Raw genomic sequence first — 8,982 nt, 5'->3', positions numbered from 1 at the left:
TAGATTAAGTCTTGTTTGACCGGTGAAAGACTTTCATTGTTGAAATGTTGTGATCCCAAAATTCAAGAAACAAAATGAAAAAACCCGCGCATGTAACACACGACCAATACACGTGTCTTCACATAAAATTAACAATGACATAAATGTATTGTAATTGTTACTTATTACAAAAACACTTAAAAATAACAACTAAGGAACATTATCTAGTAATCATTATTTGATGATGATCCTCTCTGGAAGGTCCATCTTTTGATCTGATCGATGATGCTTCGTTCTAAGGTCGGGATATTTTTTAAAACTTCATTCTCTTCATACTTCAAAATATGAACCAAAAATCGCTTCCTCGGTTCAAAATCATCCTACATATGCATTATATAACATCATTATTAAAAAAACATGTGTAATGTGTGTAGAAATGAGCATGGTGTCAATACTTACCTTGGGTACTGGAAAATGTAGCATCCCATCGTGCCATGAGTGCATTAAATTGAAAACCAAATAACCAGACTGCATGTATGAAATGTTACATGCAAGTTGAAGGAATCAATTAAGATTGTGATGTATTGACAAGATTCGTACCCGTATGAGTTTGTTGGAACAGCAGGAACTTTGCATCCCCATTTCAAAATGTCGTCCTTGAAGGCAGGGTTTGAAGCTTGGAGTGCAAGGTTTAGATTGTTGGCCATAGTTTCAAGTATATGCTTTTTGAAAGTGGGTATTGAAAGCGGGTCCAAAATAGATACAACTTTTTTATGTTGGTCCAAGACAAACAATAAAAATAACCCAAGAATATCACGAGGAAATAAAATCTACAATGATACATGCATATAGAAACACATCAATCATTATCATTCATTAATACCAAATAAACAATAAATTTAAATTTAAATCTTATCATATCACATTTTGAGATATGATACGCATTGCTGTCAGGCCAGCTATCAAACAATTGTGCCAACATAGCAATGTCCATACTGTCACGATGACTTGGGACTCGTGCATAGTGGTACATGGACTACAATATTGTAAGAAAATATTAGTAGAATGAGGCAAAATGTAAAATGTGATTAAAATAACTTACACAGAATCATAGATCCATATAGTGTATTGGGACGTCTCTAGCAAGCTGGACGTCGTGGCACGCTAGTATCCTCACAGCCATGTTAAAACAATCAGCATCCATGTAATCATCATTTTTTAATATGTTCTTTAACTGTCTCAAGTTTAAACTAATAGGGTAAGGCTAAGAGCTTTTCACCCATTCACTCCTGTGAAATGGGAATTCTGTCATTATACAAGAGTAATAGGAACAAAAATGAATTGCAAAAATGTGTCTTACTCTAGCATCGGGACATCATCAACCATGCTGATGAACAAACAAAGTTCATCTATTAAGTCGTCGTTTGTTGGAGTGACAGACGGCGAAAGGATAAATGATTGCGAGATGAGCTCAACTTGTGATGATGAGTTGGATGCTTTAGGTTTGTTAGGAGGTGTTTCGACAATCATACAATCAGTGGGATCCATGTTGGTTTCATCGTCATCCAAGTCTCGGTTTCTTATATCGTCATCATTGAATTCCGAGTCGACTAAAATGATAGCTAATTTTGTTCTAAAATATGTCATGTGAACCTAAAGTGAAGTAGTAATAAGACTTAGTTTTCAAATAATGATACAACACAAAATAATTAGTATCATGATACGATGCAAAATATACATGTTCAGGAGTGTCGGACAAACTATCTCCCGTGAAGTACTCCATGAAATTTAACATCCAGAGACCACAAGATGACCTTGATGATAAAGAAATTTTGTTATGCTTAATAACAAAAATATTAATAAAAAATAGTATCATAAAATGATGATGGCTGAACCACACTATCATACCGGATACGCTCAATAAAAAAGGAACTAAACAACGTTTGCCGCTAATATAAATCAAATGACCAAAAGGGCTATCAATAAAATAACTAATTTCTAAACCCATATATTTTGTATATAAATCAAATGAACAAAATCGTTATCAATAAAAAATGAATTTGTGAATGCATAATTATTTTGAGAGAAACCCATATAATTATTACTTTCACCGAATGGGTTGTCGATCATAGATACAAAAGTTAAACAAAAGAGACATGGCCGACGATCCATTTGGTTGATGTACTGTTTAATCTGGGTCGCCTAGTTAGGTGATAGAAAAGCAACCAGAGGTCGGGTTGCAAAAGAGAGAGAAAAGCAACCAAAGAAACACTAATAAGGAGCAGCCGGTGAAAAGTAAAATAAAAAAGAGCAACAGGATGTAACCCGTCACACTATCACTATATTGATCTCTCCAGTACACTATCACTTTGCTTTCTCCACTCCTCACTTCTTCCTCCGCCAGACGCCTCCTCTGTAGCACGGCGCCTACTCTGCAGCACGCCACATCCTCTCCCGGCACGATGTCGGCCGGCGCCCCCCCTGCCCCCCCACCCACACCACCTCCACCACCACGGCCTTGCCCCGTCTCCTCCTATCCCCACCAGGGCCTCACCCTGCCGGCCCTTATCCCCATCACGGCCTCGCCTCACCCCCTCCTCTCACCACCACGGCCGTGCCTCGCCGCCAACCCCGCGGATCTTCCTTGGATCGACTCTGCCGCCTCCATCCTACTGCCCAGAGGAGATCGAGATGTGAGTTGGTCGACACAATTCGGGAGCAGGCATATCGAATTGGATCGAGATCCTGTGCGTCAGCAAGTCGCTCTGGAAAGGAGTTCGCAGCTCGCATACGTGCTCTACACGATCAGCCTAATCTCTATGTCGCCGCTGTTGTCATAACGGCTTGCAATAGACCAGACTATTTCCATAGGTCAGTTCAATCTATCCTCAAGTAGGCTTTGTCTCCATTCCTATGTTTTTCATGCAGCTTCAGTTTGTACACTTAGTAGAACACACTTCCTGACCAAATGATGGACAATAACTCTTCCAGGTACCACAAAGCGGTTGATTCAAAGTTCCCACTATTTATGTAGAATGTTATTTGTACACTAGCAATTTCAGTTCTTGTTCTTGATCTCTTGTATGTAGAATGTTATTTGTACACCGCTTCTTCCAGTTGTAAGATGGTACAAATGGAGAAGTAAAAAAATAAGGCCTGGATTATACCCAAATAACATTTATGCAAGTGCAGAAAGAAACACTTGATCTATGCTCAATTGCCGAATAGTATAACAGAACACGCTCTGCTTCTTCTCTTGTATTATTGCTAGCATAGCTGATACTTCTCCTGTAATACTGCTAGCATAGCTGATACTACAAGTTAATGCGTGACTGCTTACTCTATTTAGCCCTATGAGTGAATAAAAAAAGATTGAAAATCGCAACGCATTTTTTATATGCAGCCCAATGAAGTGTATCGCCTTGAGCACCATTATTTAGGCCATATCTCATGAGAGGTGTTGTGTCAATTGCATTGGCATACAATAAGGTAAATAATTGCATTGGCATACAAAGTCTCTTGATCAAATGTGATTCGGGGATGCTATGAGTGATAAAATAAACATAATAGCATACCAAATGTGCCCTGTTAAGCATAAATGCTCTGAGTTATAGTAGGGGGCGTACCCATCCGTCTGAAGACTGCTCTTAATATATTCTTCTCTTTTCCATGTTGTAACATCCAGTTCAGTCCACTTATCGAATTTTAATTCCATGTGCTTGGATGCATATTTGAATAAATCATCTAGTCCTTCTAGCTGTTGTACCAAGAAGTGATGCAAAGTATAAGCATCACAAGTGAGAAATAAGAAAAAAAAGGTTCTTAGAAAAGATGGGGGAGTAGGACTAAGTACAAACCGTATCAGTGAGGTCCTTGCGGCTCATGTATGGGCCTAGCGAGTCGAGCACTTGAACACATTTTTTCTGGCATTTATAACACATAGGTACCAGTGAATGTCGTTGTTGTTTATTGGAATGTATATCTGAAGAAAATGATTATTTTAGTTGTACTCGTATGTGGACGAATCAGTCGTTCTTGCTGTAACATAGAAATATGTAGAAAAGTAAGACTAACCATATCATTTTCCAAATATGCTTTGGCTCTGTTTAATACCCATGCTGGTGCAGCATCCATGTCATCTGAGGGCAGATAGCTACTGATCTTCATCATTTTAGAGATGCATTTCTCTAAGAACACACTTCCACCAGACCTTACTTGTAGATGCTCCGTAAAAATCATGCAATTTATGTGTGTATTTATGACCTACAATTAAAAGTATACATAGTATATTAGATGACACATACTTCTAATCAAATTGCATCTTCATGTCCTAATATACTTACTTCGTCGCCAACCCATTCTTTGGGAGATAGAAGAGATAGTAAATGTCTTTTTTTAGAAATGTGTCGTCGATGCTCACTAAATTTCTTTCTTTACTTGGTTCGGATCTGATTTTTTCTATAACGGACCAATCATCGCCAGTGCAGGCATAATCTGTCACGATGGCCATGATAACATTTAATGATAATGAACACAAAAACAATAATATAGCAGTACAAGGACATTGAAGGTTTTGTTCTGTGCCTTATGGAGAAACAACATAGTCTTGTGCCTTCATAGGCTTGTCACTAGTAGAAAAAGGGCCATTTGTCCCGGTTCATAAGGCCCATCTGTCCCGGTTGCGGAACCGGTACTAAAGGGTCGTTACTAATGCCCTTGGCCTTTAGTCCCGGTTCTTATACGAATCGGGACAGATGGGCCTCCACGTGGCCGTTGTGGCAAGCCCAGGCAGGAGGTCCTTTAGTCCCGGTTGGTGGCACCAACCGGGACCAATAGGCATCCACGCGTCAGCTGTTCAAGGGCTAGGGTTTTTGTTTTTTTTCTGAAAGGGGGTGGATTTGGGGTTTTTGTATGGTTAATTAAGGTGTTTCGTATATTGTGTTAGGTAGCTAATTAATTAATAGAGAGAAGTGTCCTCTCTTATCTCCGTGCTTGGTTGACGCTACATACTATACGTATAGAAAGGCCCTCGACACGCTAGCTAGTAAGAAAATGAAGGAAACCATTAAGTACAGAAGTTCGTCATGCATACCGAGAGAACTGATCGACCTTTCCTTTTCCGAGAGATTGGTCGAACAACAAGTTTTCGTATTATCTATCCGACGCTACTGGCTACATACATATACAATATGTAAGATCTGTTACAATCCCCTAGCATCTGAAATCAAGTTCCACATGGTATTCTCCGGCTTTATTGATGACATGGTCAAGAAAGAATCCTGCTAATTCCTCTTGAATTGCTTTCATGCGATCTTCTGGTAGGAGTTCATTCCGCATCTCCCACGTCTAATTTGAAGAAGGGGGTTAATACATATATATATGAATGAAACTCAACAGAAATGATGGTGTAATAAAAGGAAATTGTGAATATTATTTCTTACGCACATCAAATTGTCTTTTAGAGTAGCCCCGCTTATCTTTGCAAGTCGCGTTGTAGATGAACTCGCACACGTAGTATCCACGGAAATAATTCCCTTGTTCCTGCCACAAGCACTTTACGAGAAATAGAGGTCAATCAAACTGATAATGAAGCATTATAAATGGCATTGATGGAAGTAGCTAGAATCAACGGCATCGAGATGCGCGGAACTAGCTAGCTAGTACTACTTACTTTCGGGTATGTCCATCGCAGCTCCCCTAGCAGTCCCGGAGCTTGTGCGGTGAATACTTTCCAAACCCTGCGAGACAAAGAAAACAATTACTTGATATCAAGAAATGAACAAAAAGTTTCCGATATGGTGCGATAATGATCGATTGAACTTACTTCTCGAGCATTTTAGTCATGTCTGCATAGGTCTCGGGAGATTTTCGTCTCGAGTCTAAGACGGTTACTAGTCCCTGCTCAAGTTTAATCTCCAGGAGAATATAGTGGAAGCTACGCACGCATGCATAACTCATCAATTACATTACTATAACCTTGCTCGAGTAATAAGGGAAACCGAATATGAACAAGACAGTAACACTCACTCGAAGTTGTAAGGAAAGAGTATTTTATCTTTGTTTTGATTTACTATCAATGATTTGAGCAAGTTGGCCTTAGCATCATTGGCGTTCTTTTCAAGCTCAAATTTATCTATGAGATTTGTGTTAATGAACCCAATATCATACATTTCTGCTTTTCTGCACTCGACGATCTTCAATCTGCATAATATAGTGAGGATAATCATATATACATGCAATGAAAGAGCTGAGCTATATATAGAGACTTAATGACAGAAGTAGTACTTACAGACAGTAGCAAGTGATTGTTAATTTATCGAGGGCCTTTTGATTGAACCACTAGAAGAACTCCTCAAATGGAACAGTCAACAAATCAATTACAACGAGGTTGTGCTCCTCTTTAACTCTCAGATACAAAGTATTCGTCCCCCCCCCCCCAGACTCTCTGCAGGTTTTCATGTACCAATCATGGAATCTTCGCATCATCGTTGTTAGAGATTTTTCATATTTGACAAGAGGCTTCCTGTAATGGTATTGGTGTTCTTTCACCTCCAAGAAATCATAATGTACATCGTCGGGCAGGTAATCTTCAAGATTGCTATAACCGGGCACCATCCCCGGATCATTAGCGACGATATCGCTAGACACCTTGAGCAGGGGGCACAATTGGTCCGCTTGTTCGCCGAGTTGGGCAATTTTTTCCCAACTTGTCGTTCTGCTAACCTTCGATCACTGATAGTATTTCCCGACTGCTCCGCTTCGATATATACCTTTGCAGTAATGCGCTCATAGTTGGTTTTCGGCGGACACTTTGGTGGTTTCCTCAGGGCATCGAGTGTGCGCTTTGCTTTCACCCGGTCTACCTTCTCCTCCGGAGGTGGATGTCTCTTTGCTTTCACCCCTTCAAAGAAGTTATTCACTTCTTTTTCCACGATCTTCGTGTTTTATTCCACGGTCCTCTCGTATGGTAACTTCTCTAGAGGCTTGAGAGGTGGACCGAATCTGTATTGCCTGCCTCTGACTGTACTGCTAGACGCCGGAGCAGCCAGAGCGGCTGCGGCTGTCTTCTTTCGTGCTTGCTTACGAGGCGGAGGAGAAGGACTACGACACGCCGGAGCAACCAGGGTGGCGGCGGGTCTCTTCCGCCCTTGCTGGCGAGGCAGAGAAGGAGGAGGCTGGTGGCTGCTCGGGTGCGCCGGCGCAGGCGGAGTGCCGCCACACGTCAAAGAAGGAGGCTGGTGGCTGCTCGGGCGCGCCGGCGCAGGCGGAGAAGGAGGCAGAGTGCCGCCACACGCCGGAGAAGGAGGCTGAGTGCCCTGATCACTCGCCGGAGGAGGAGGCGGTGGAGGAGGCGGAGTGTCCTGACTCGCCGGAGGAGGAGGAGGAGGAGGAGGCAGAGGCGTCCAGTTCGGAAGGTTGATGAGCTCCTTCTGCCATAGGCATGGAGTCTTCAGACAAGAACCCAGCCGAGTCTCCCCGTCACCCATAGGGTGGTCAAGCTGGAGGTCCTCAAATCCTTCTGTGATTTCATCCACCATCACCCTAGCATATCCTTCTGGAATCGGCCGACAGTGAAAAGTTGCGCCAGGTTCAGGAGGTGCAACAAAGCCAACAGCCGCCTTGACTTTGAATTCCATCCACTGCATCATAAGGTGGCAATTCTGAGACTCCGTGATAGCATCCACGGGGTAGCTAGCAGGAGCCATGAAGATAGGCTCCTGAAGCAGCTCCGTGGAAGCCACGCTACTTCTCCGCTGAGATGGCGGGGTAGCTTCGGGTGTAGCAGCTTCGGCAGGTCGCGCGATGCGGGCGTCGTCTCGTTCCTCTAGCGCTTGTACCCTTGCGTGCAGCGCCTGTAGTTGGGTCAACTCCTTTTTATTCTTCCTCTCCCAGCGTTTGTAACCGCCTGCGTCGGGAAATCCAGCCTTGCACGAAGGGAGCCTAGCATGCCTTGTGTCCGTCCGGGGTGCTCAGGATTCCCGAGGGCCTCTGTGAGCTCGTCGTTCTCTCTGTCCGGAACGAACGTCCCTTGTTGTGCCTTTTCGATATACTCCTAAAGATTCTCGATGGGTGTGTTCAGCTGCTCGCTGGTCCAAACGCACTTCCCTGTTACAGGGTCCAATTTTCCCCCAACCCCGAAGAACCAAGTCCTGCAACGGTCTGGCAAGCGTCGCGTCTCTGGTTCGATCCCTTTAGCAATGAGGTCATTCTCAGCCTTGTGCCACAACAGCCGGGCTTTCAGGTAGCCACCTGACCCCGTGCGATGGTGATGCTTCTTCTTTGCAACATTTTTCTTGTTTGTCGCTGACATCTTTGCTGCTCTCTCAGATTTCTTTTTGGTGACAAATGCGGGCCACTGATCTTTGATCTTCTCAAATCGGCCGATCAATTCTGGAGTCTTGTCTTGGTTGACAAACGATGATTTCAGCTCATTCTTCCACCTCCTGAATAGCTCAGCCATCTTCTTAGGAGCATAAACCTTGATCATTGGCTTTTTAACTGGATTCTCTGGATCCTCCTCTGGCGGGAAGGTGAAATTTTCCTGCAGCGCGGTCCAAAGATCAGCTTTCTGCCTATCGCTGACATAAGACACCTGAGAGTCTTTGTCCTTAGGCTTCAACCATTGCTCGATGCTGATTAGGATCATGTCCCTAACTAGAACCCTGCACTGAGCATTAAATTTTTGCTTGGTCCGGAGTGGTTCAATCGGTTGGCCAGCGCGATTAATTTCGATGATCGTGTACCTTTCATCCGAGCGCAACTTTCTCTTCGGGCCTCGTCTCGTTACCGAAGTGTTGCTCGATCCGGAGGGCTAGAAAAGAAGAAAAAGAAGAGAGTTAATATGTGTACATACCAAAAACAATTAATGCATCAATTAGCTATAGTCAGCACATGCTTAATTAATTAATATATATATACCTGGCCAGACTCCGTTCGGTCACCGGAGCCGTCATCATGGTGTCCTTCCCCCTCCATTCGGTCACCGAAGCCGTCATCACGGTG

The 8,982-nt window shown here is 43.1% G+C and overlaps 1 pseudogene; it reads right to left on the bottom strand.

Annotated features, from left to right (window-relative positions):
- Nucleotides 1-203: 203 nt before the first annotated feature.
- LOC147964445 (uncharacterized) lies at nucleotides 204-8,626 on the bottom strand (annotated as a pseudogene).
- Nucleotides 8,627-8,982: the final 356 nt, after the last annotated feature.

Source organism: Triticum urartu, chromosome 6A, assembly GCF_056163025.1.
Source record: "Triticum urartu cultivar PI428250 chromosome 6A, HENAU_Tu73, whole genome shotgun sequence".
Lineage (NCBI taxonomy): Eukaryota > Viridiplantae > Streptophyta > Magnoliopsida > Poales > Poaceae > Triticum > Triticum urartu.
This window is presented reverse-complemented; position numbering and strand designations above follow the sequence as displayed.